Source organism: Cavia porcellus, unplaced genomic scaffold, assembly GCF_034190915.1.
Source record: "Cavia porcellus strain 051 isolate PalLab524CR breed Dunkin Hartley unplaced genomic scaffold, mCavPor4.1 scaffold_20, whole genome shotgun sequence".
Taxonomy (NCBI): Eukaryota; Metazoa; Chordata; class Mammalia; order Rodentia; family Caviidae; genus Cavia; species Cavia porcellus.
Genome location: NW_026947503.1, coordinates 63613193 through 63639359, shown reverse-complemented (window position 1 = coordinate 63639359; position 26167 = coordinate 63613193). Strand labels below are relative to the sequence as shown.

Below are 26167 nucleotides of genomic sequence, written 5' to 3'. Positions count from 1 at the left end.
TGAGATTTAGGAATGCAGCCCTGCTGGCCAGTGGCTGCTGCTTCCCTTGGAGATGAATCCAAGGAGGACCGATCAGTTGAGATAAAAACCAAAATCGTCCTCCAAAAGTAACTCTGGATTTCCTTCAAACTGATACAGGGTGGGGTTCTCACCCTAGCTGCTTTATCTTTATAGCAACCATTTGGCAATGTTAAACATTCTGGCCAGGCCTCATGTTGTAACACTTAGAAGTAAAATATCATTAAAGTGTATGATGCCCAGCATGATGGCACATGCCTGTTATCCCAGCACTTGGAAGGCTGAGTCAGGAGGATCTATGCAAGTTCAAGGAAGTCTGGGCTAAAAGGTGGTTCAAGGGCAGCCTGGACTACATAGTGAGACCCTGTCTCAGAAACAAAAACAGAGAGACAGACAGACAGAGAGGCAGGAAGGGAGAGGGAAAAGGAGAGAGAATCATGTTATCTCCAGTGGAAAAAGCCTTAAATACATCATACTGAAATATAATTAACTACATATGAGCAGTGGATCCTGGGGACTTTGGTCTTGGGTACAGAACAGGCTGGAGAAAGTGAACTTCAGAACTCTGCCTAAATTTTTATCACAGCTCTCCATGTTTCAAACCAAAGACAAGCATCCCTACAGAATCTTTTGCATTCCTTTTTCTAAAATTAATCTTCTAGTGGGCAGACACATATATTTGAAAATGGAATTTAATTCCACTCTGACTAATGGTTCATAGGGAGGGTTTTTAGATCCTGTGTTTTCTCTGATACACCTTGGCATGTTTTCCAAATTGCTCACAACTGCATTTCACACAGTAACCGAGGACAGAAGGAGAGAAGTGTTGACTTTAACCTTCAAAGGATGCCAGTGTAATAAAGAAGTCTGTTTCAAAGCGGTGCACATGATTATAATTCCCTGTGTGTGATGGACTCAGAGAGAAAAATGTCTCTAAAAAGTTGGCATTTGATAAGAAAAAAAATGCAGACATTTAATACAATGAAACCTTATTTTATTTCCAAGACTACAAAGTTAGATGGAAAATGCCGATAAGGGCTGGCTTTCCGTAATGACTTCAGTCTGCTCCTTAACCTCTGACATCTCTTACCGTGTTTCTGTTGCCAGGCAACCCAGAGAAATAAAACCTGTGTGCATAAAAGAAGTTCCCAACACAAGAATGGGCTGTATTCTAGGAGCTGGTGAGCCAGTTATTTAGAATTTTAAATGCGTTTTTCTCATGTTAAAAATATTACAAATGGCAGTTCAGTACCCAAGACAGCCATTGTAAATGTGTTTAACTCATAATTCTCTTGACGCATTGAAAAGCAGCACCTTTTCTATCTAAAATAACGTAATGGTTCTTTTATTCCAAATGTCAAATCCCACAAAATGAGAAATGCCACCGAACAGCCAAAGTAGAAGCTATAAAGCTTCTGTACTGCAGTGTGTCCTCTTCATCCCCCAAAAAGTGAAATGAAGTCATGTATTCTTATTCTAAATATAATTTTAGCAAGTCTTGCTGCTGGATTTGAACGGTGAGAAATGGTGATAAAAGGAGCCATTGAGGCAAAGTGAAGAAGTGATTGTTGGTAGCCAGAAGCCAGGCGGGGACCAGAGCACCTGAGACACCCCTAGTACTTACTTCTTTGGGCTTTTAAAGATGGTAGAAAGCTCCTCCCACCTGCAGGCAGAGACCTGGACTTCCTTATAAACATTTCCACAGCCGCACCATAACTAACACAATGATGCTTCTTAGAAAGACATGTAAGTGTACATTTTAAAAGGATCGTACAATCACACCTAGCCAATATGAAAAACAACCAAAAAACACAAATTGCAAGTTTGAAAGGCACCCGCCTTCCACTCTGAGCAAAGTTCACCTACTAGAAGGGCAAAAACCGGAGGTGCCACAAAGTGGAACTGTGTTATCAAAATACACTTTGATTATACTCACACTTTATGAGCTGTTGCCATGGGGAAGTATATTATGATTTCTCCTCGGGTTGCCAGATAAACACACCCCTACACACACAGGTAAAGACATTGAATGACAGTGACAGAAAAGTGCCTGTCCTTGAGAAACACAGAGAGGGTGTCTTCATCCCATATAGTCTTCTCTCTGGGTCGGTCCTCAAGACATTGGGTGGGGCTAAAATGTCTTTGGAGTGGAGTCTCCTCTTCCCTTCTGGCCCCTGGGATGCCTCTCCCCTGCAGGGCGCATTCACAGTGAGGTATCGATAACCAGAGGGCCACTTTACACAGTCTGCCTCAGCCCCCCAGACTCTCAGTCACTGTTGGGGTCATGCACAGAGCAGGGACAGTGCTGTGGAGTTAACAGGTGAGTGACTGATTTTAAGCGGTGGATTAACTTGATGCAATAAGTACCAATCACTGCTAAAAATACGGGAGCAATTGAATGTCTCTTTATGTTCTGCTTGCCCTAGGAGAGCCTGCTGTCCTTGTCCTGTTGTGCCATTTCTGCCTAGTTTGCTCCCAGTGTGGAGGACACATTGTGAGTGTGGGTCAGATTCCAGGTTGCTGAAAATGATTCCCAAATGCTGTGCCGCCCTGTTGTCCAAACATCGTTGAAAGAGTTGTCTGCGCGATGAGAGAATATAAAGTAAAAAATAGCCTTTATTCCAAGGACGGGAGAAAAGTCCATGACCGCTGGGGCGTGGCTTTTTCTTCTGGAAACGTGGGGCATGGGATGGCACTTAGGGCAGGCACTGCTGGCTCGAGCAGCCTATTGGAATTTTCTTCACGCACAAACAGGAGCTGGGGAAGAAGCAGAAAATGGTAGGCGTTCATGCTTTGGCCTTCTACCTCGTTAGACCACCACAGTAATTTCTACTAAGGCAAGAACCTTTCATTCCTGTCTTTGGATTGTTAGGAAAAGGGCCAAGTCTCTCTCTTACTACTTCTTGCTGAAAGCAGGTGCCATACTGGGGTTCGGGAAGCTTGACAGGATGACGGTTGATGCCCATGTAGAAGCTGGTACCAGGTGTTTTAGCCAGAACAACTTCATCATTGGTGAATGCTGCATCTTAGACTGGAAAAACAAAGAGACAAGGTGCTATGAGGAGGTAGGCCACTGTCACATTTAAGGACCCAGGAGAGGTAGAAGGAAGGGTGCCTTTGATTTAAATATGCCATTGCATTAGGACCACAGTGAGGTAAGATTCTGAAAAATAAGTGTGGGGTTAGGAGGGGTGAAGTTATGAGAGGTGATTATTCCCCCATCTGAAAGGGTAAAAGTTAAAAGTGTAGGTAGATAGGGCTTGTCTCTGGTCCAGGAGTTGAGCTGGAAAGAATAAGAGAGGTGGGGAGGGCCATGGCTGCGTCACTACAAGGGAGATAAGAGCCTAGGCCCACAGGGATCTCATGTTTGACTAAACAGAGAAAACTAAGACAGTTGTCACATAGAACAACATAAAGATGATCTTATGCATGATATGGGAGTCTTTATTCCTAAAGACTGTTAAGAGTCCTGCTGTAAAAAGGATAATTAATTAATAGAATATAAGGAATTAGGAACCAAATTGCATAACAAAACATGACTTAGCCTGAGAGTTGCGTCTGCGAGGCCTTCGGGAGATGGAGACAGGTGGGCAATAGAAGGTGAGATGACCACTCAGGATGGTTAGATTTAGGGCTGGGAGGGAGCCACTTAGCTTGAGTGATATGGAACCAGGATAGCAGTCCAGCAATTTTGACTGCTGTTGTGGTTGCCAAGAAGACCATGTAGGGGCCACTCAACCTTGGTTGTAGTCCTTGGGATGATTTCCTGTAACAGGACTTTAGTAGGTCTCACTGGTTGTGGGAAAGGCTTTTATCCATCCTGAAAAAGTACAAACAAAGGTGAGAAGATATTTGAGAGTTTTGTGGCAGGGCACATTATAAAATCTACCTGCCAGTCTTGACCAGAGTTGTGTCTGAGGAATGGATGAATAGGAAAGGAAGGGGGTGCTTATGTGTCCTGGAGGAGAGGTTTCACTATGGAGATAACAGGTGTAAGTTGTTGAGACCTCAGAATGTCTGAGTTAGTCTGCATAAACACAAAGGAGTAAAAAAGGCATTTTTAAGATCTATGACTGTACAGTGAGTGGTGGACGGAGGAATATGAGAGAACATGGTATAATATGAGAGAACATGGTTTGGCACCACTGGGTGGATTGGGGTAATGGCATTACTGACTACCACAAGGTCCTGTACTAGACAGTAAGACCCATCAGGCTTGAGTACCAGGAGAATGGGAGTATTATAGGGCAAATGGGTAGGTTTAAGAAAACAGTTGTCTAAAAGGCACTTGATTATAGGTGTAAGTCCCTGTAAATATTTGGGAGCTATGGGATGTTGGGGAACGCAAGGAAAAATTGAAGGATCCCTGAGACGTATTAAAATAGGCATGGCATGGGTAGCGCAGGTGGGATTGGAGGTATCTCAAACTATGGGATCAACCAGAGAAGAAGGGAGTCTGGAACCTGCATGGAATAGGCCTTGTCTGCAAAGGCTATGTAGGTTAGCCGTCAACACCCACTATAGAATGAGGACTTAATATAGCGGCCTGAAAAATTCAGGAAGAACACTATACATGGCTTCTATGTCCACAAGTACAGAGAATGTCTTACCTGAGACCTCCAGTAGGACTTGGGCTCTGAGAAGGACACCTTAATGGAGAGCTGTGGACCCTGAGTCCCATCAGTCTTCAGCAGCAAGTCCGAGTAGATCAGTCAGCAATGAGTCTGGTGATGATATCTCCTATGAGAGCAAGGAGTTAGAGGATGGCTTACCTGCTCTCTGGAGGCTAGGACAGTTGCTCTTCCAATGGCCCTTGAGATTGCAATAGGGGCAAGGCCCCAGAAGAGTGCCGGGGTTGGGGCACTCTCTTGCCAACGTCCTTTTTGTTGCACTTGAACCGTGGTCAGGGAGGAGGGGCTCAGGCAGCTCCACCTATGTAGGTTTACCTGTCTCAGAGCTCCAAGTGTCACTGCTAAAAGATCAGATTGTTATTTTTCCGTTTGATTTTTATCTCTGTTGTTGAGAACATGAAAAGCCATATTAAGAAGGTCTCCCGGTGGGGTTTGAGGACCAAATTTAGCCTTTTGTCTTGGGATCTGGCCCACATTGGAAGGTATCTGTCTCCTCCACAGTCACAAGACATCTGGTTTTTGTCTTGGGTAGGAGTATAGCTTTAAGTCTAAAGGAGACAGAGGCAAAGAATCAATTAAGTATGCAGGAGTTAAATAATAGAATCAACAGGGTATTTATGATTATAACTTTAGTAATGGCTTCCCAATAGGAGGATAAGGATAAAGTCCAGGGAATATCAGAAACTGACATGTCATTCATTTGTCATACACACATTTAGGTTTTACAGTTGTACAAGTATCTCCTGTGCTGTTAGAATGTCTAATGCCATCTGATTTTTGGAGGATGGCCTGTTTTATTAATTTATCTTTTTATTTAGGAGAGAAATCAGCTGCAGTGTCATTTAACATCAGTTGAGTATAATTAATTATGGCCCCAATATGTATCATATAACTTTCTTGGGAAAAGGTCTGGTGGATCCCAGCAAAAGGAATTTATAATTATCTCAGTTTTAGTTGTTAAACATCCAGAAGATTGATAACAGTACAGTGCAGTACAGGCAGTAAGCCTAACATAGGACATTACACGGAACTATTATTTTCTATTAACCGTGGGTGTTTTAACATTTGAGCACTGAAGAAATTTGTGACATTGTTTGGACTGCTCACTATATAAGCATCTCTAAGTATAACATATATATTATACAAATTTTTGCTTAAAAATTATCATTTGACTGGTGACCTGTGTTGGTCTGACCTGAATCTCCTGGCTGGAGCACAAGAAAAAGGCAAATGTCTGGATCTGAAAGAAAACACTTGTCATCATCAACAATCCCAATTTTATATTTTAGGCATGAATATACCATCAGATCAGCAACAATGAATTGTCTTAGTCCTATGAACTTTAGTTGAGGTGTCTCCCATGTCTCCCATAAGGCTATGGAGATTATTGGGGCCTCCAATTAATGAACAAGAGCTGGTTAAAGTTACCAGGTGGCCACTTTCTTGTTTGTCAGTTGGAGTCCTGTCCAAGGTCTCCTTGCCCCAAGGGATTTTGTTTAACCAATTTTAGCATCATTTTGACCAGCTGGCAACTAGGTGGAAACATGTTTTTAAAATCTATAGCCCAAATAAAGCTTGATTAAATGATCCGAAAATATAAAAGAGGAGGAAAAATTGTTGAGCTCAAATAAAAAGACAAGTGGACAGACAACAGATATATAGACTGACAATCATTTACAAAATTAGAGTGCACTCAAATATATTTGACCAATTTGAACTATAATAAATAGACTAGTGTGAACCTTTTTGTAGATCAATTAATAGAGATCTCTTGAAATAAGAATACCAGGAAAGGAACCTAATTTATGAGAAAGGAAAAATAGGAAAGTAAATATTAGCTAATCTCTTGGGAACAGGGCCAGCCTGCTCCTGAAGCAGGAGCAGAGACTGAGGCTAAGAAGGCTGTGGCTGCCGATAGCCAACCATCCAGCAGGCCTGTGTTGGCAATTATCTGATGATTGGCTATAAAACGGCTGCTTGCCACCATGGGACAAGGAAACAGGCTGCTGGGGGGTCCCCATGTCCCACAAGGGGACAGCCATTGACCCTAAGACCCATTGCAAGATGGTGGCACCCTGCCACCTGGCGGAGGGCTGCAAGATGGCAGCTGTCCTCCATGCCAGCTGCAGCAACATGGCTGCTGGTAACCACGTGGCCTGCCAGCAGGCTGGAAGGCCCGAGACCACCTATGATGAGCCAGTGGAGGAAATGGCGGTGCAGGGGAAGGGGACCATGAACCCTCTGATGGGACAGACAGCTCAGGTAGGAGGGACTGAGAAGCTGGAGACTGGGAGAGACGCTAAGGGAAGGATTAGAGGCCGCTGTGGGTGAGGAAGGGGAAGAGGACGGTGCAGGGGACACAGAAACCTCTGGCTGAGAAGGCTGCGGGTTTGGTATGAGAGATGCAGAGGAGGAGCAGTGAAGACAGGAGCCGCCTCATCTAAGGGGTCCGGTGGGCAGAGAGGGAGATCCTGGGGGTGCAGAGCGAGCCGGATGTGTTTGGGCCATCACGGAAGACAGAGTGGGAGAAGGACACGTCCTCACAGTGAAAAGGCCTAAAGATGAAGGGTTCTGCCAGCTTGCCGCCATTGTGACAAGGCATAAATAAAACATCAGCTTTAGAGGCCAAGAGCACCAAGGTTATGAACCAGGCGCCCCAGAGGTGTGTTTTTCGGGGGACAGGAAGTGGTCCCCGTGACCGAATTATAAGTGAGCCGAGAGAACAACTCCGCCTTGGGACGTGAGAGCTTTAGCTCCCCCCAAGGAACACGAAGCTGTCCCGGCCACACCTATCAAAAGGAGCATCACCGGTTTTGAAAGTGTGACACGACAAGTCCCAACACCCGTTCTCTTCAGGGAAGAGTGTGACGTGGGGTCCCAGGGCACATAAATGTCCGTCTTGCCCAAGCTGTGCGGCCTAAGGAGCAACAAAACTGCTATCTCCGTAGGGGACAGCAGGATGGGTTTCTGTCACAAGCTTGCTAAGGCACAGATGGCAGCTCACCGGTGTGGAGTGAGGAAGGTCGCGGTTGCATGCGGATTAGAGCAGCAAGGAAACAGTCCCTGAGGAAGAAAAGGGTGGTTCTTAGGCAGGGCAGCCCCAACTGGCAGGGGCCCCAGGAGCCACTCACTCTGCCATGCGAGCCACACAGGCACCATAATGAAAGAGTTTTCGGCGTGATGAAAGAGAGCATAAAGTAAAAATAGCCTTTATTCCAAGGGCATGGAGAGAAGTCCACGATCGCCAGGGCCTGGCTTTCTCTGCCAGAACGTGGGGCGTGGGACACACATACAACCTCTGATGGGGTGGCGCTGAGGGCGGGCATTGTGACGTGCGAGCAGCTGATTGGACTTTTCTTAGCGTGCAAACAGGAGCTGGGGAAGAAGCAGGAAGTGGTTGGGGATCCCGCTTTGGCCTTCCGCCTCCTTAGACCACTGCCATAATTTCTACTGAAGCAAGAATCTTTCAATCATCCCATCAGTTCTGCAGTTCGTTGTCAAGATGCATTTTATAAAATTGTACTTAGAGAAATGTGCCTGGGGAGCTCCTATAACCAGCCCCAACTCGAACATTTCAGGAGTTCTTCAGGTTTTAATAACTGCGAGTTTGGGATTTGTTTTCCTAATTCTTCAGCTTGTGTTTCTGACGAAATTCCCTGCACTCAAAGTGGGTTAGGGCTGTGCCAGGCTCTTCACAGATTCCTGCTGGAAATGCTTAGCACGATTTGTATGCAGTAACTTCCTGTTTCCCTCTCCTCTTAATTCTTCTTCCCCTCCTCCTCCTCCTCATCCTCCTCCCTCCTTCTCCTCCTCCTCTTCTTCCTCTTCCTCCTCCTTCCTCTCTTCCTGCTCTTGCTCTTCCTCCTCATCCTTCTCCAGGGTCCTGCGGGTCAAACCCCGAGCCTCCAGGCAAGCACTTCACTCCTGTACTTCAGCCCACCTCACCCCCAGGATCCACTTCTTCCTTTAGAAAGTGAGCCCAAACTGAGATTTCAGAGCAAACACCAAAATGTGTTGCCCCGTTAGAGAGCCTGTGAGTGTCCTGAATGTAGATTGCTAGGGAGAGGCCTTGGGGAGAGTTACCTCAGCTTCATTAGTCTCTCCTTATGTTGACAAATAAACAGTCTCACCCACAGATGTTTTGCATCTCATCAGGGCTCGCGTACACCCGTGCGTACACCCGTGGGGCCCGGAGCACAGGCAGGTATGCCCCTGGGAGAGGCAGTCGGTATTTCACAGTTAGTGTTTGAGTTTGTTCCTTGGCACATCAACAGAGCTTCTGCTTCCTCGCTTACCTCCTTCCTTCCTTTCCTTTTTAAGAGTCATCCAGAAAGACTGTTAGAAGGAAAGCCTCCAGTGGTTGCCTTTGGCTTCTGTCCTCACCTGCACACAGTGTAGAAAAGCTGTGTGCTCCATGCACATTTTAAAATTCATGTCTAGGAGACTCGGGGTATGGTGGGCAGCCCAGTTCCTGCCTGGCCAGTGCAAGGTCATGAGTTCGATTGTGACAGCAAAACAAAAACAAAACAAAACAATTTTAAAATTCACATCTAAAATGTTTACCTAAATTTAAATAATTTTACAGCTTGTAATCTCAGACATCATGTATGTATTTTACATTTTATAATCAAACATGCACACTGTTCTTTATATGTAGCTTTCAAATACTAAAGCGTTTGCTACCTACGGTCACATATTTCACCAGTGCAAGAACAAACTTTTGTAGATGTCTTTTATCATTTCTTCTTTCTCCATAAACTTCTGTTACTATTCTGCTTCCTCCACTGAACATTATCTAATGAAATACTTTTAGGCTTGAAAGTCTTTTGATAGGTCCTTTACCATAATTCTCTCCCACAAAGTGGGTACATACAATGAAATTTAAACTTATTTCTTCATTTTCTATGACTGTACAATTCTAGGTTTTTAAAAGCATTTCTGAGTGAAGTGATCACTGTAATTATTAGTGCATTTGCTAGGATCTCAACAACATAAATACATGACAGACTGATCCATATTTCACATGAAAAGTAAAACAGCACTGAGAAATAACCCGGTAGGGTCAGAGTGATTTTTCCCCCATTGTTTCATGCATGTGTATGGAAATTTCTGTTGATAAAGTAAGATGAGGCTTCAGCAGCGGTTTGTCCCCCTTTTCCTTTCTTTCCTGTCTCCTTCCCTCCTTTTTCTTATTTCCTCTCTTTCTTGCCTGCTTTTCCTCTCACTTTCCCCGTCTTGGGCCCCTGTCCTGCAAGACTGGGGAGGGACCTCCCTGCTTTCTGTGGCCCGAGGGAGCCAGTAGTAAATGGACAGAAGAAAGGAGGGCGCACAGACTACAGTCACTTCTTCACACGGCAAACTCTGAGGCTCTGGAAACTGAGTCCCTGAAAACCAGACAGGTGCCACAAGCCTCCTTGGAGAGCCTAGTATGTCCGCAGGGTGCCACACCCCAGGAAAAAGGCTATTTGTGGGCATGAATACCATGCACTGTGCCCCATGGCTGTTCCAGACATCTGACCCTGACATTGGCTGCCTCTTGGGTGGGGTCCTCTGTCTGTCCGGTGCCCCCTCCCTGGACCCGCAGCAGCAGTGGAAGCCGAGAAAGGCTGTGGGTAGCACTGGTAGGCAGGAGGGGCCGGGACATGCTCCAGGAGCTCTGATTTCCTTGGGAACCAAGAGGGAGAAACTGAGGCCCTGGGGAGATTTCTTCCTTCCCTTCTCTTCTTCTAAGCCCAGGTATCACTTCCACCTGTGCGCTTAAGCCCAGCTCTCCACCTGGAGGCTCCCGGCTGCCCCTCGCTCCCACCTCCCCCCCCCCCCCCCCCCCCGCTTCCTTCTAGGTGTGGTTACACTCAAGTTGGCCTTATCCTTCAGGAACTAAAAAAACACAAAGCAGGTTCTCCTTTATCCATCTTCTGCCGGGATTTCATCTCTCTCCTTCCCTTTTCTATTTCCTTGCCTCTAAAGTGATAGAGATAGCAGTAGTCACATATTAAGCTATTGAGAGATTTAAATAAAATACTATATGCAAAACAGACACAGCCCTATCTTTACCTGTGAGACTTCAGTAAGACTGAGTAATCTCATATCAGCACCACCACAACCATCATCATCATCATCACCATAACCACCATCATCACCATTATCACCATCACCACTATCATCACCATCTCCACCACCATCATCACCACCATCACCACTATCATCACCATCACCATCACCACCACCATTATCGTCATCACCACCATCACCACCATCACCATCATCATCATCATCATCATCATCATCATCATCATCGATATCACCATAAACTAAGTTTACTGATACATAAATGTTTCCATTTCTTTAACTCTCATTCACTCAGTCCAGAACTTTTGCTGTTCCCCAGGACTCTTATCTTGGGTGCATATTATTTTTCTCCTTGCCACCTCTAGATGGATTTTCCATGACCATGCTCCAAACTTCTCCCTAATCACCATCTCTCCCGAGCTGCATGCACATGTCTTCCTAACTGCTGGAAGTCTGAAGTAAATGCTTCCTGCAGGACTCTGGCTCAGCCTGTATCCAGAGAAATGCACTCTTTACAGGACACACTTTGCAGTCTCCTGCAAATCACATTTCTCACCCCCATCTCCTTTGTTGACAAATGGTGCCACTGCCATGAGGGTACTGGGGCTGGGAACTGCGACTCGGCACACCTCCTCCTCCCTGGACAGACAGCGCCTGCAGGCAACACCTGAGCAAAGAAAGAGGCAGCCAGGCGGGAGGCGGAGAGGGGTTGGGAAGGGTACCAAAAGCCAGTGGGGGAGCAGGTGAGAATATTCTGTAGCACAGCAGAGTGACTGCATTTATAATGCTCTATCTTACGCTTTACAAACTAGAGCCTGAACACCCCCAATACAAAGAAATGATGGATGTTCAAGGAGTTGGAAAGGCTCATTACCCTGTTCTGACCATTACACACTGCACGGTGTATTAAATTTTCATACTGGACCCCATAAATATGTCAATTGGATGTCAATTAAAAATTTTTAAACACTCATCTTAAAAATGAAGTGGAAGGAGAAATGCGACATCAAATCCTGACAGCTTTTCCTCTAGTATATTTCTCAATTTGTCTTGCTTTTTTCCCTCCCTACGATTAGTACCCTCATAATAACGCAGAAATAGTAATACCTGCTTTGATGTTATTATTTTTTTGCTTAAATGATAGCAAAGCTACCCCAATCTCCTGCCATCAAGTCCCTCCTCTGAGTGCCTCTCTAAAACACAGATCAAACTGATCTGTTCCCTAGATTGTGGCCCATCACCTCCCATCCAATGCGAGCACGTACCTCTCCGTGGAGCCTTGCCAGCCACCCGGCTTTGTCTGCTTCTGTCCGGTTTCCTCACCTCACCGTGTCTTCTCACAAGCTTCCCCACAGTTTCAAGCACCCTGTATCTTTTTAGCCCAGTCATTCCTTCTACCTGGAATCCCTTCCCTCTACCCTCCCATCCTTCCTTGAAGTCTGCGTTCCTCTTCTCCAGGGAGACGCCATGCAGGTGGATTGGGTGCCGTGCTAGGATGGGGCTTCTGTCCAGAGGGCACCCTTGTGTTGAAGAAAGTGCATTCACAGAACTGGGTTCTCCCACTGCGCAGGAACACGTGTATGCTCTCCTCAAAGAGAGGCCCACTGGTGTGGTCGCTGTGTGGTTTTTCCCCAGTAAAGCTGCTGTTAAAATTTCATTCTGAATGCAACAATACTGAAAAGTAGTCAGTTCTTAAGAGGTGACTGAGCTGGTAGGAGACATTACTGCCTCTCTTTTGGGAGGAAGTTCTTATCCTTGGAGGACTACATTAGTTACCACAAGAGCAGGTTGTTGTAAAGCATCACCAGGTGTCCCTCCTGTTTGGTCTCTCCTGAGCCCATGCACCCTTTTTCTTTTTGCCGTGAGTTGAATAAAAAAGCACAAGGTTCTTCCTAGGACCATGAACCAAAAATGCCTCTTTCCTTTGTAAATTACACAGCCTCAGTTATTTTGCTATAGTAACAGAAAACAGACCCAGATGCCCATGGTTTCCTGTATCTGGGCTCCTTACTGTCCTACATAGCACGAAGTCACACTGCAAGTGCTCAGAGATGTCTGAACAAGGCTGGGCGGGCAGGAGAAGGGGAAGTTGTCAGAGGGGGTGCTGATAAGATCTGCGGAGGTGGCCTAGGACAGGATCCGTGCTGGGGACTGTTCCTTCTCACCACTCTCCTTGGTTTCCTTTCCCCACGGTCACCATGGTCTGTGTCGGTTAACCTGCCAGTCCCTTCCAGCAATGCGCTGTGTCTGTAGCTTAGTGTCTTAGCCGACATTTCTAGCTCTCCAGGACAGATGTAGAGACCGAGACAGAGAGGTCAGGGAATAGGGACTTGTCTGAGGTCACACAGCTGCTAATTGCCTGGCAGGAGAGGAACCAGGCCAAGTGGCTAAGTTGTTTTTTACCCACGGTTGGTATAACACAAGCTTAACACTGTTTAACTTGTATTTATCCTCCAAACTACCACTCAGTCTGGTTATGGAGCAGTAAGCCTATTTTTAAAAATATTTTCTTTTTCACTTTAAACTATTTTCATTTTGGGTTAATATAAGGCATAAAGAGGAGTAGAAAAGGTAGCAGAGAGTTCCCGCGTATCCCACGCCATCTTCCCCCATGATAGCATCTTGCATAACTACAGTACAAGGAGTACAACTGAGGCACGGACATGGGGACAGTACTGTTAACCAAGCACAGACTTCCTTCACACCTCACACCACTCTCCCAGAGGTCCTCCCTCGCTCACTGCAGGGTGCAGCTTGCATGGCAGCTGAGTTATGGGACCTTTCCATTCCCCAACTAGCAGCAGACAGTTTTTCCTTATCTTTCCGGACCTTGACACTTAGCAGAGTAACTTGTGAAGGTGTTTTGCAGAGTGTGGCCCTCAATTTGGATTTGGCTCTTGTTTTCCTGTGGTTGGAGTGAGGTTTCACCTTTCAGCAAAGAATGTACCACAGTGATGTCCCCGCTCTGTCCAGGTCCATGATATCCAGGACCCGTGCTGGGCACAGTCCTGTTGTTGAAGGCATTGAGAGTGACTGCTCAGTTAAGGTGGTGGCTGCTGGCTTTCTCTCCTGCACTGTTAGCCTGTTTCCCTTCACAATTGAGAAATACTGCAGTGGAGATACTGTGAAGCAATGCAGCTTACACTCGTGCCCCCTAATTTTAAAGACTCATCTGTGGATTTGCCCTGTGATGCGTGTTACTGTGGTTTTCTCGTGGTAATTTCTCTAGGTTCTTCATTCCTCCTACAATTAGGAACCAGAATTCTTCTTCATGAAAGAAGCACTGCCATTGGCCTATGTTGATTTAATGTGTCATTTGTGAATCCAGTAGTATTTGTTTTATTTCCTGGGTCACATTACACTGCATGCTTACTTTACATTTGTGTTCACTTGCACAGCCTCGGCCATTAGGAGCTGCTCGGGTTGGCTCACACACCATTTCTGTGTGTCCTTCCCTCCTCAGAAAAGCACCTTCTTGCTTTCTGGCGTCTCGGAATGCCCAACAAATTAAGCACACTTTTAAAATTAACCACAGCTCTGTCTCATCCTGGAACGTGAAGGTCTCTCATCAGGAGTCCCCTGCAGTCTGTCGCAGCTTTTTAGAAATTCACCACGTTGTTCATGAAGAGTGTCTCTCACAGGGCCATATGGAAGCCCCAGAAGGCAGAAGGATCTTTGTTTTCTGCGCCCCACCCTAAGCGTAAAGTCTGGGAAATTAGCATGGAAAGTGTGCGAGGCAAACTTCCAGCCACACAGCATCACCGCTTGCTGTTTAATTTCTTCACTAAATGTGCAAATGTTCCCCTTCCTGATCCATGTAGCTGAACAAAGAGGGGTGTTCAGAAGGGCAGGTTCCTGGGCCGCTGGGGTGTCCTGCCGGGCTTGCTAGAGCTTCAGCACCTACCGGCTTAATTCCTGAGTGAGTTGAACTTGGATCTCACTTGGGGCTTTCACAAAGCGCAGTAACCTGTTGTCTTTTCCCACGGAGTGAATTAAGTTTGAAAGAACTAAAATTACAGAGTTGCTCTGATCAAGTTGATGGTGCCGCCACCACTGTTTAGCTGTTATGGGCCTCCCGGGGAGGTTCTGTCTTAAAATCTAACTTGAGATGAGGATGAGAGTTCTTCCCTCCCAGCTAGGGAATCTGCATCACCAGCCTCCACGCCTTTCGCCGTCTGTCACTCATCAGCCGGTTGCTATGCCACTCATCAAGGGAACCCATCTAATTTTAGAAGTGGCTGTAATCAGCTCTTGTGCTGTTTCCATTTTTATGTCATCCTTTTATACAAACACCTTAAATTATTCTCAGCATTTTTCTAAGTCAGACTTACAGGAAAACCTAATCTAGCAAATGAATTGTAGCAGAATTCAGGGGAATGCTGTGGGGAGAAGTCATGTTGGGCCAGGCTGATGGAGAAACATCGGTGCACCTGAGTGGTGTCACAGTGTTTGAGCCAAAGACAAAAAGCAAAGTCACATACAGGTGAGTTACTGCTATGTTCTTGCAGCGGAGTGCAGAGAGTCCCAATGTTAAATGTAGGAAGGCCATACTATAAGTGCCCTATATAGCAAATTTTCTCCCTTATTACTAGAAAAATTGTCAATAATGCGATGGTAGGTGAAGGTATTTTATTTGGATCCTGTGTGTAGAATCTGAGATGGTGATTAAGTCTTTGGTGATTTTGTTTAGCCTTAGTAATTTTTTCCTGTGGGGGAGACTAAGTAAATGTGTGATTGCTATGACCTGCAAAAAGTCTTTAAGTTACACCAAACGTTCATGAATTCATAAACAGTTATATCCGGAAGTTCATCTGTAGATCAGTTGTCAGGAACTGAGAAGATGCTCCCCTCAGCAGGACTGTTTCAGTGGTTGGTACCCCAGGCCGTTGGACAAAGCCTGCTGAAGTTATGGGGGATGCTTCAAGTAGAGATGAACTCTGGGACTCAGTTACACTAAATTGCCCTTTTGTTTTGTTTTGTCTTGTCTTGTTTTGCACAGCAGCTATGAAGCTTTGTGTTCAGAATCTTACCTGGTGGCTGCTGGGATAACTGGATGTTCACAGCACAAGTCCTCCTCCCCTCCCCCCCTTTTTGAGGGTAGAGAAGAAACAAGAGTTTCTGTGGTTAAGGGGGTTATTAATCTCTCTCTGTCTCTCTTCCTCCTGCCCTTCCTCCCTCCCTTTCCCCTTTTCTCTCATTTACTTTCTCTTTCTCTGTGCATAAACTAAGTGGCCCAAATTAAGAAACCAAGGAAAATTTCCTCTGCATTCATTTGTAAACAAGACTTTTAATAAGACCAGATTTCGTGATTTGGGAGTATTGCATTGTGGAAAACCGTACATCTGTTTTCTTGGCCTGACACTGTGGAATCCCTGGGGCTGCTTCAGCATTGTAAAAGTAAAACTGTGGCCAAGTGTCCTGCAGACCACAGAGTCCTCTGTGGGGAAAAAGGGTGAGTCATCTTTGTAAGGAACACGTGCCAAATGATTCTTTATTCAGGGCTTGTATAGGTACAGTCCTGAAAACTTTTCACTTTAGCAACTATCATTAATTAGTTTCAGACCCTGTGTCATATTGGCAAGGAAAGGACTCCTAGTGTTCAAAAACTCCTACACGATGTAGCCTAATTGAATTACAGCCTCACTGACAGAGACCGATTTCATTTGCAGAATACAAATACTGTTCCATTATGACCTCTTCCCGATAGTAATTCTTAGGGAAAAATAAAGTCATGCATTTTACATAAATGTTAATAATATCAGCCAATATGCACGGTGTACTGTGTGTCACACACAACTGGAATATCCTGTCCGATTCTCAAGCACCCCAGGAAGGGAAAGCTGTGATTGCCTGCGAAAAGACTGAAGCCTTGAAGGTTATGTTACTTTGTAGCCAGCAACTTCCAGGTTTAAACCCAGCACTCAATGTACTTTTAACACCCAGACTGTGCAGTTGCTGTACAGTTAATCACTACGCATCCAGTCACTGCACGTACTGCAGGCTGAAGGTCTCCACCAAAGGTGTGCGGTCCCTTCCATGAAGTGGCCTAGTAAGGTTCCTGTCCACCTCCTTTTCCAGGTGTCCATTGGATTCATTTCTGCTTCCCATTTGGAAGGGTGTTTTCAGTGTTCCTCTCAAGGCTTTGGGGATTTCTGTCCATTTGCAGTGTTCTATGCTTAGCGATTTGGTCTGGACCCAATCCGCCCTGCCTATCTGTGGCTGCCTCCTCTTTCTGCATTTATTAAATGACGCTTTACCATTAAGTGATAGACTGATGAGTACTTCAGAGGTTCTGCACTGAAGGCCGTGTTCTCAAAGAGAAAGGTAACATATGCACGGTTGTTTTTCAGGACCCGTAGGGCATCAGTACGGGTCCCTTTGCAGATCCCAAAGCCAGGAGCTCAAGTCCCTTCCAAGAAGCGGCACAGGATTTGCACATAACCTGCCCACAGTGTCCAGCAGACTGCAGACCACCTCCAGGTTACTTCTGACGTCTATGCATTTTAAGTGCTGCATAGATGGCTGTTCCACGCTACTCTGCAGGGACTGAGCCAAGGAAAAGGCCTGTCCATGTTCAGCCCATTGGGCACCATATTATCCCTAACATTTTCTCTCTTTAATTAACTGAAGCTGGGTGTGCAAACCCCACAGATGTGGTGGTCAGGCTTTAAATACTTCAATGCAGGTGGGCACAGATCCACCACTTACCTGGTTGTGACCCAATAGAACATGGGTATGAAAGGGCTAGGTATTTCTGACTTGTACATGATAGAAAGTATGTGCCATGCTTGTGCATGCCTAGCACATTGTCAGTGCTCAAGAAATAATAGCTATAGACAGGCGTAGAGAAGGTTCTGTTGCTTAAACTTTTTTTGGAGTTAGTTGAGAGGCTCACACTAGCACTCTAAACTATTCTGAGAATTAGGTTTCTTTTTTTCCTCATTACTAGTTAAAACTCAGGGTTTTTCTCCTTTTCTTTCTCTTTTTCCTTTTCCTCCTTTTTCTCCTCCACCTCCTTCTCTTCTTTTTCCTCCTCTTGGTTTTCTTTTGATGCCAAATGGTTTTGACCTCACTTAATCCCCTTATTCATTATTATCCTGGCACTGAGTCAGTTTGGCTCCCTCAAAAAACAACAACAATCCATCTTCAGCAACGAGTATTTGCAGTTTTGGAAGTGATTCTACATAATGAGGCCTGTGCTTCCGAATTTCCCCAACAAGTGCTCTGACACTGCTTCTTCAGGCAGTGGCTGCAGGGACAGGCAGGAAAGAAACACTGCAGAGAACCTGAACCCTTCCCCTCTCTGAGGGCTGCATGTCAACCCTAACATCCTGCTCCTGCTGTGTTGCTAGAGAGGGTGTAAGGTTTGGCTTCCTGTGACATTTTGGTGCCCTCGGCAGTTCTGGCTCCTCCTTTCTTCCTAGAGGGGCTCAGTCTACCTTTGTAAGTTATTTGCATAAAGAATTGGGAATCTGAGTGCTCCACGCGTGCGTCACTTGAGTGCCCAAGGTCTGAAAAGCACTGTAGAAGTTTTCTGTGTTTGTTTCCTTGCTTTTTCCTTGTGTATATAGCACAAGTTGGGGTTCCTTCGCTCCCCACTGTGTCCTGAGCCTGACCACTGTCAACTGTATGGTCTCCAGTAACAGCTTCCATCAGCATTGGCTTATCCCAGATGGTCACTGAGCATCTCCCTCCTGCCAGACTTGGGACACAGCAATGGATGGAAGTGGCCAGGTTCCCAATGGGGACATGCTGTTAGCGAGGGGACCATGGTACCTTAAGCAGTCACAAATGCGCAGGTACAGTGATGGCCCTGGAGAAGCAGGGGAACTGGAAGTAGCTGCTCCATTTATGAGGATGTGTGATCTCATCTGCATTGGAGAAGTGAGATGGAGAAGTGACCGCTGGCCAAAGTGGGAACCCAACCTTTGAGTCTCCCCCATGACCATTGGGATGAGGATGGCTCACTTGTGTGCCTTGGGGTGTCAGGCAGATCCAGGCAGCTCTGCAAAGTACCACACAAAGGGGACTTGGTGGCAGGTGTGTTGAGGTGGCGAGGGAGAGGAAGGGTGTCCGGACACCCGGCTTCCCATGGGAATGGCTGCGGACTGCTGGGCTGTTGGCTAGGCTCTCCAGTACCTTGTACTGGGACTTTCACTAGTTTCTTCTAAGGTTGATGTGCTGAGCTACTCAGGCTCCAGAATGCAAACCTCCCAGTGACGGCCGCTGTCCTCACAGACTGGGGATCTAGCTGCAGGTGAGAGTTATGATGTAGATGTCCCGACCTGCATTCTCCTGGCATTTGAGGTACAGTGGTTGCAAAAGCAGGCATGGTTACTGCACACAGATGACCTGCAACCCCAGAGCCAGGAAGGGAGGACATAGAAGCTAAAGTCCCCCGTGGAGGGAGAGACTGGGGATCCAGAGAAGTGATGGGCTGGTGACGTCTGAAAGAACATGGAATCAACGAATAAAACCTTGATGCCAACCACATGGCAACGGCACAGGCTTGGAGCCGGAAGTGAGAGCATCTAAAATTCATCTTGCCTGGGAAGCCAAGGGCAATCAAAAGAAGTGAGCCACTTCACAGGAGAGAGTAGGACATGAGTGATCTGTGAAGAGGGAGAGTGAATTGTGACTTTTCTTCTGCTGGCCTCTCTCAGAAGTATTCACCGCTTGATCATCGCTAGATCTCTATAGATATCTCCATGGTAACAATTGATATGAGAACTGTCATCACTTCGGCTTCAGATGGCCTGACATTTTCCATTGCCCTGGTCATTTCCCTTGTTTGTGCACATGAAGCGAAGAGGAGCCTGCTTGGACCCTGGCACATTGTCTCCTGTCCTGGGGAGCTAAGTCCTGTGACATCCCTGGAGTTGAGGAACATCCTCCTGAGAGCTGGCGCTCCAGGCAGGCACCGCTGGTGTCCTCCGGGTGGCTGAGCAGTGAGAACAGGAGCTATGTAGGGTGACTGGGAGTTCTGCCCACATCAAACCCGTCACTGAATGGAAGCAATGTCCATGGTCCATGGCTTCAGTTATCCTCTGTCGACAAGAAAGGGGAGTCTAGCGTCATGAGCTGTGTTTAGAGACAGACCACGTGCACATAGTATAGTGTAATCATTCTAGTTTAGTACTATTACTACTAAACTCTTACTGCGCCTGATCCCTAAATTAAACATGATCACAGACTTGTATGTAGAGGGAAATCCTGGCTTCTGCAGGGATTCACTGTTTCAGGCCTGCACTGGATGTCTGTCTCTGTGTTTCCCAAACATGAGGGGGGATTATGATGTGTCATGTGGGACTTCACACACATTTTTATCATGTATCCATTGTTCCCTCTTACATTTACTTTCTACTAGATTGCCTTGTTGCATGTCAACCTAGTCCTGGCCAATGGGATCTTTAGTCTCCTTTCTCTCCCTCCAATCACTTTCTTGAAATTACAGTGGACCATGTTTTATGATCCTTGCTGCTCTCTTCATTCTTCCATTCAACAAACATACCCTGTGTACCTTTTCGGACATTCTTTCTTTTGGGTCAGCTTTCTGTCACTGTGACAAAATACCTAATGGAGGAAAGTTTATTTTGGCTCACAGTTTAAGAAGCTTCAGTCCTTCAGGCTAACAGCAGCACAGCCTGACTTCTGTAACCTTAGGCTCACCGTATCTTCAGTCTGGAGATGACCCCAAGTGTCCCGGGCCAGGAGCAGGCAGGAATGTGATCAAGTACTCTGATGAGTCACTAGCCGTGATCCCAAATGTCCAGGTTGTATTTATTTAGACACAATTTCCTAGAGAATCCCCATTCGTCAAGTATTTTTGTGTGTTTCACCCCATGCTGGAACCTTCTGTCATTCATCTTCTAAGATAATCATGAGGATCTTTTCTGCATCACACAGGAACTTGGAATAAAATCATGAATGGTATTTTTTCTTTCAGTTCTGTGATGAGTTGTTGAAATTCTAGTCATGATGTATCATGTGTTAGAGTTTCTTTATGCGTGGTGAGAAATATGTCCATGTTTTACCGACACGTGACTGTGGACTGGGCAGCCAGCAACAGTGACGGTTTTCTTGAGTGTGAACACCCAGCATCATCGTGTGTAACCAGTGTATACTCAAAAACAGCTCGCTTCTGTGTACACACACACACATGTGCTTCATCCAGTGGCTTCTGTCAATTGCCTTAGTAAATCTCTTAAAACATAAATAAGTGCTTTCTACTATTTTTTTATGACACCTCTCTTTTGTGGAGTTCTTTTTCTTTGAGATTTTTTATAAATACATACACAGTATCTGTATATATCTATGGCAACAGTACAATTACACCATAGGTGTATACCATGTGCAGTGATTACATCAAGATAATTAGCACGTTTATCTTCTCAAATATTTAGTGTTTCTATCCACTGAGGGATTTTTGGATTCTTCTAATTATCTTGAACCACACACAAACTTCTGGCCAGCTACCACTTAACCGTGCTTCAATACCAGAACCAATTCCTCCCAGCTTGCTGTATCTTGGGACCTATTTTCCAACCTCTGTCCTTTCATAACCACTAGTCATCTCCATTTTAGTCTTTTCTTCTATGAGCTCACTTTTCTCTTAGCTTCCACATATGAGAATGTGTAGTATTTCTCTCTCCTTCTTCACCTGGCATATTTCACTTAACAAGAATCCCTACCCATTCTATCCACTTGGTCACAAATGAGAGGAATTCAGTCTTCCCTACGGCTGAGTAATATTCCATAGACACACCACATTGTCTTATCTGCTCATTTTTGCCACGGGACGTTTTGGTTGATTCTGTATCTCAACTACTGTAAATGATGCTTTAGTAAGCAAGGCTGATTAGATATCTCTTAGCTGTAATGGTGTTTTGATAAATTCTTAACACTGCACTTTATTTCTTTTCTCCTGTTTTTCACCTGCACCTCCACCTGCGATCATTGAGAAACATCTCATGGGTCTCACGACCCAGAGGTTTTGATCTGTTCAATGAACATCTCCAGTAACTGTACTTGAAATTGAAACTTTTAATTATGAGCTATTTCACAAGCGCACAGTACAGAAGGAACTGTATCATAAACTCACCTGTACTTATTCCCCCATCATAATAACTAATTCAAGGTGCTGTGTGTCCAAAGTGCTCCCAAGGGATTCTTGCAAGGGACACAGAGACTCGCCAGTCTATTTTAATAGAATGGAAGTGGAAAGAATAATTCCATGGGTACTGACACCGAGGAAAGTGGACAGGTGAAAACTGTGATTCTAAAGCACTGTCCAGTGCTCCCTTGGCTCACAGCAGCCTTCGAGAGAGTGGAGTTCAGTGTGTGTGCACCTGTTGAGTTTGTTAAGTGTTGGCAAAATTTGGAATTTGACATGGTGTTTTCTGGGGAAAATGCAAAGGAAAGTTCAGTGGATTCCCACTCAGAATATTTATAGCTTGCCTCAGAAAACAGTACCATGGCCATTAGTGCAGGTAACTCAATAAAGCCTGGCTCAGAGGTACGTACAGAAAAGTCTGATGAGAGAGCTTAGCATGAGTCGACTGGAGATGATGGATCAAGGAAGATATCTTCCCAGGGAAGAGGGGTGGAACTGTCATGGAGAAAAACCACTGAAGCAATGCAGGATTTATCTCCGTCTGTAACAGAGAGGCTCAGCGGTACAGAGAAGCCACGTAAATGCATTTATATCTTCGTGAAGTTGGTGTCTGAGGGTAGAATTGGGGGAAGTCATGTTGTCCAAGTGACAAACTCTTAGAAAACTGTTTCATCTCAAAGCTGGACAGTACCTTCTGGAAGAGCTTGACCTAGTGCCCTGCTGACAGGAGAGTTGCTCTTCTGGAGCACTGCTGACAGATGCCCGGGGTGACCCAGACACCTTAGCTGCAGGCCCCAAGACAATAGCACTCTTCCCTTCCTGCGCTAGCATCTCATTCCTCAAAATCCCTTTAACAAAGGAAACGATTTCTGATGCTCCCACCCAGTATGTCATCCAAAATAGCTGTAAAACGACTTAAATTTCTCTTACCCATAGGTCTCATCAACAATCAAACCAAAATGATCTTGTAATTTGATGTGAAAAATAAGACACATACAATAAAATTTAAAAAATAGTAATTTAATAAGATTAACCATGTTTTTGATGAAACAAAGTTCCTCATCCTGTGTTAAAGATAAAAAAATCACTCCTCTGGCCAGTGTGCTTCACTTGGCTCACTGGTTAGTGGGAGGAATTCCTGTCAGCCTAAGTCTGTCATACCAAGCGGTGTCCATTTGAGTCCAGTCTGTCTCTCCCAGCGGAGGACAGTCCACTCAGCCTTCACCCAAACTGCCAGCAATTAGTCCTCGTTTTCCCTTTTTAATGAGACGTCCCTTGGCAACTTTGCAGAGATGTTTTGTGCGCCTGGAAAATAGGGTCAGAGCTGTACTGTTATTGCAATCTTCAATAAATGGGCACCTAATGCAATTATGGCTGGGACCGGGAACAGAACAATCTTTCATTGTTATTTATTACCGTACTTACTGCTAATGAACTGCTGTTGGGACTGATGCACAGCACGACAGGATCCCAGCAGCAAGTCTCCTGCAGAATGGGAATGGCCTCATGTAGCACGGCTGTCTGCAGTTTAGGCACTGAGTAGGTGCAGAAGGTCTCTACCCCTACTTTCTTCTGTTCTCCCTTCTGTGAAACATTGTCTGCATATACTTTGTCACCCATGGGATTGTTGTTACCAGCCAGCCACCTCAATGAGTGGCTCTCAAGATCCAGAGTAATTTATAATCACCCAGAGAGCTTACTAAAAATGCCTGGACCCCAATCCAGAGCTTGTGATGTGCTTTAGCTTGAGGCTCCACCCAGGAACCCGCATTTTTAATAAGAACTCTGATATAAATAGCATGAATATGTTTATCACTTTCTAAGTTTATTCTTCACACTAAAACAAAACTGGGAAAACTGTCCAGTCAAACTAGTTGGAGAAGGTCTGCTACTCCACTTCGATCCACCTCCCCTGAAAGGAATCAGTCACAGAAATCCAGATCCCTCATAAATGTCTAGAACAGCGCGGAAGTAATAGCCACAGTTTGTTTTCAGATCGTTTTGACCTATTAAACAGATGTACTTCCGGGGACGCAGACATTCTGGGTGAGGCTTTGATTGGTTCCCAGAGCATGCTGGGAGCTGCAGATGAAGAGGGGCCAGGTTTTCAGGGTGACCTCTCACTGGGAGGTCCCCATCCCTGCGACAGGCAGAAAGGGAGGAGAGTGTGGACAACAGGAACCAGGAAAGCAAAGCTGACATTTTTCTTAATAGCTGTTACTGTATAAAGTTAACCATCACACATTTACCTAAAGAGGGCAATGTTAACCTGAAGATCCCACTGAGGAGTTAAACCAAATTTCTGAGCGTGTGCAGCGAATCCTTCCCCCGCTGACTATTCTTGTTAGCTGCATCAATGAAGCAGAATGGCTGATTAGGATTATTTACAACTTCATAGGAAATAGAGAGGTTTGCTGGCATTTATTTTATGTCTTTTTTGTTGGGAGGGGGATTAAAATATTAACTCTCTTGATATAACCCAAGTGAAACCATCTGTTTGGGAGTTAAACTTAATGCTATGGATTACCAATTCCCATTGTTTATATTTTACTATTTCATTCTTTATATTATATACAAGAGCTCCAAAGATAAAGTATTCATAATGGATCCTTATTTTTAGTTGAGGAGAAAAAAAATTATTGAGCATTTCAAGTTTATATAAAATTAAGCATTAGAATAACCTTTATAAACTTATTGTCAGAAATTACTCTAATTAGCAGGATTACAACCTATTTCTAAAATTTACGAAAAATGGAGAAAGCCAAAAAAATAATAAAGATCTACTTTAACATAATGAAACTTCCATAATAGGTATTGGCCCCACCTTTGTAGCTTTTCAGAGTACAAATAAAAAAGATGGATGTGTGGAATTATGGTGAATAAGAGTGATTTTTCTTAATGGTGTGTTAGCACTTGTGTTTTTGGACATTTTGTGTTGCCTTTGTAGTACTGGTATTTTTTTTTTTTATCATCTTGCATCTGTGCGTTGCCTGTATACAGATCCCTGCAATGAGGCATGCACACCCAGCATGGATGCAGCATCTGGAACTCTCAACACCATTCTTACAACCCAGAAACACTTAAATGAATTTGTATGTCAGAAGGAGAAGCTTGTAGCTTTTGGATTATGAATTCAGCCTTGTATTTCTCTTATTAATGGTCTCTGGTGACACTGCGGCTGAAGACATTAAGTTCCGATTTCAAGGATTTGATATGCAGTTCAGGTGCCTGCCACTCCTCTGAGCATAAAAATGCCTCAGCTGGTTACTGCAAGTGCTGGCAGCATTTCACTAAGGCAATGGCTTCAGTTTGAACAAATGGGCAAGCCAAGTATACCAGCGGAGAAGCGCTCTTGGCTTGCGTTAAGCTTCAGTGTTCCTTTAATCCCCATGTTGGGGACCAACTTCAGATGCGTCCCACTCGTCAGACTATCATTGTGTTTTGGAGTCTTGTCCTTGAGGCTGACAATATTGTGGTCAGTAAGTCTTTTAAGCTCTGTCTATCCTTCCCTTGGCTGGCAGGCTGTTCACATGGTTGGCAGAGCATCAGTGAGTACCACTGCATCACAGCTCTATTAGTGCTTGTGGCGAGATGGAGGTTCTGGGCATCCTGGCTCTTCAGCTTGAGATGTATTTACACACATCCCACCTGTCTTACTCTTTACTCCTCACTGAGACAAAATACCTGACGCCCAAAGTTAGGGAAGGAAAGGTTTATTTCCTACAGCTCTTGGAGGTTTCAGTCCATACACAGGCTCCAAGCGGCAGGGTCGTGTGGCAAGGCAGCCATTCATGGCTGGATGCAAACAGCAAGGTGGAAATGGGTAAGAGAGAGAGACACACACACCTTCCCACCATTACATCATGTGCTGGCTCCACCCCTAGGCAGGTGTAGCACTCACACCACCAATCCGAGCAGTAGACAATGAACCAATCACAAATGCTACATTTGGTTGGCTACACCCATAATTGCATGAGGCTTGGGGGCCACTGACATAAACCATGACACTGCCTGACTCAAACTGCACCCTTTCTGCCAAGCCACAGCTAGAATTCTGGATGGCTCCTCGCCTTTTGGTGTTATACTGTATACACAGTAGAGCACTTACAGGAAGTACATGAATAAGTGTTGTAAAATAAGCACGAGGATAGCAAGGAACCAGAACAGGTACCCCAAGACCTAGTCTGGAGTCCCCCTTTCCATGGAGGAGGTCAGAGTTTGTCTGACACTCCGTGTAGCCCTCTCCTGCTGGAACACAGTAGGCATCTGAAGAACTGACTGCTTGCACCAAATCCGCACTGACTCTGGAGATGGAACAGGCATTCCCCAACCCAAG

General features: G+C 45.2%; 1 protein-coding gene and 1 long non-coding RNA gene across 32 annotated transcripts in view; one reads left to right on the top strand and one right to left on the bottom strand.

Annotated features, from left to right (window-relative positions):
* Positions 1-26167, top strand: part of Epb41l3 (erythrocyte membrane protein band 4.1 like 3) — a 229227-nt gene that overhangs the window by 50058 nt on the left and 153002 nt on the right. The gene's annotated exons all lie outside the window — the stretch shown is intronic.
* LOC134471835 (uncharacterized) lies at positions 1966-3842 on the bottom strand. Its single transcript, XR_010041529.1, has 2 exons — positions 3758-3842; positions 1966-3049 (listed from the first exon to the last, which is right to left on the bottom strand). It is a non-coding gene; the product is annotated as an uncharacterized LOC134471835 (long non-coding RNA).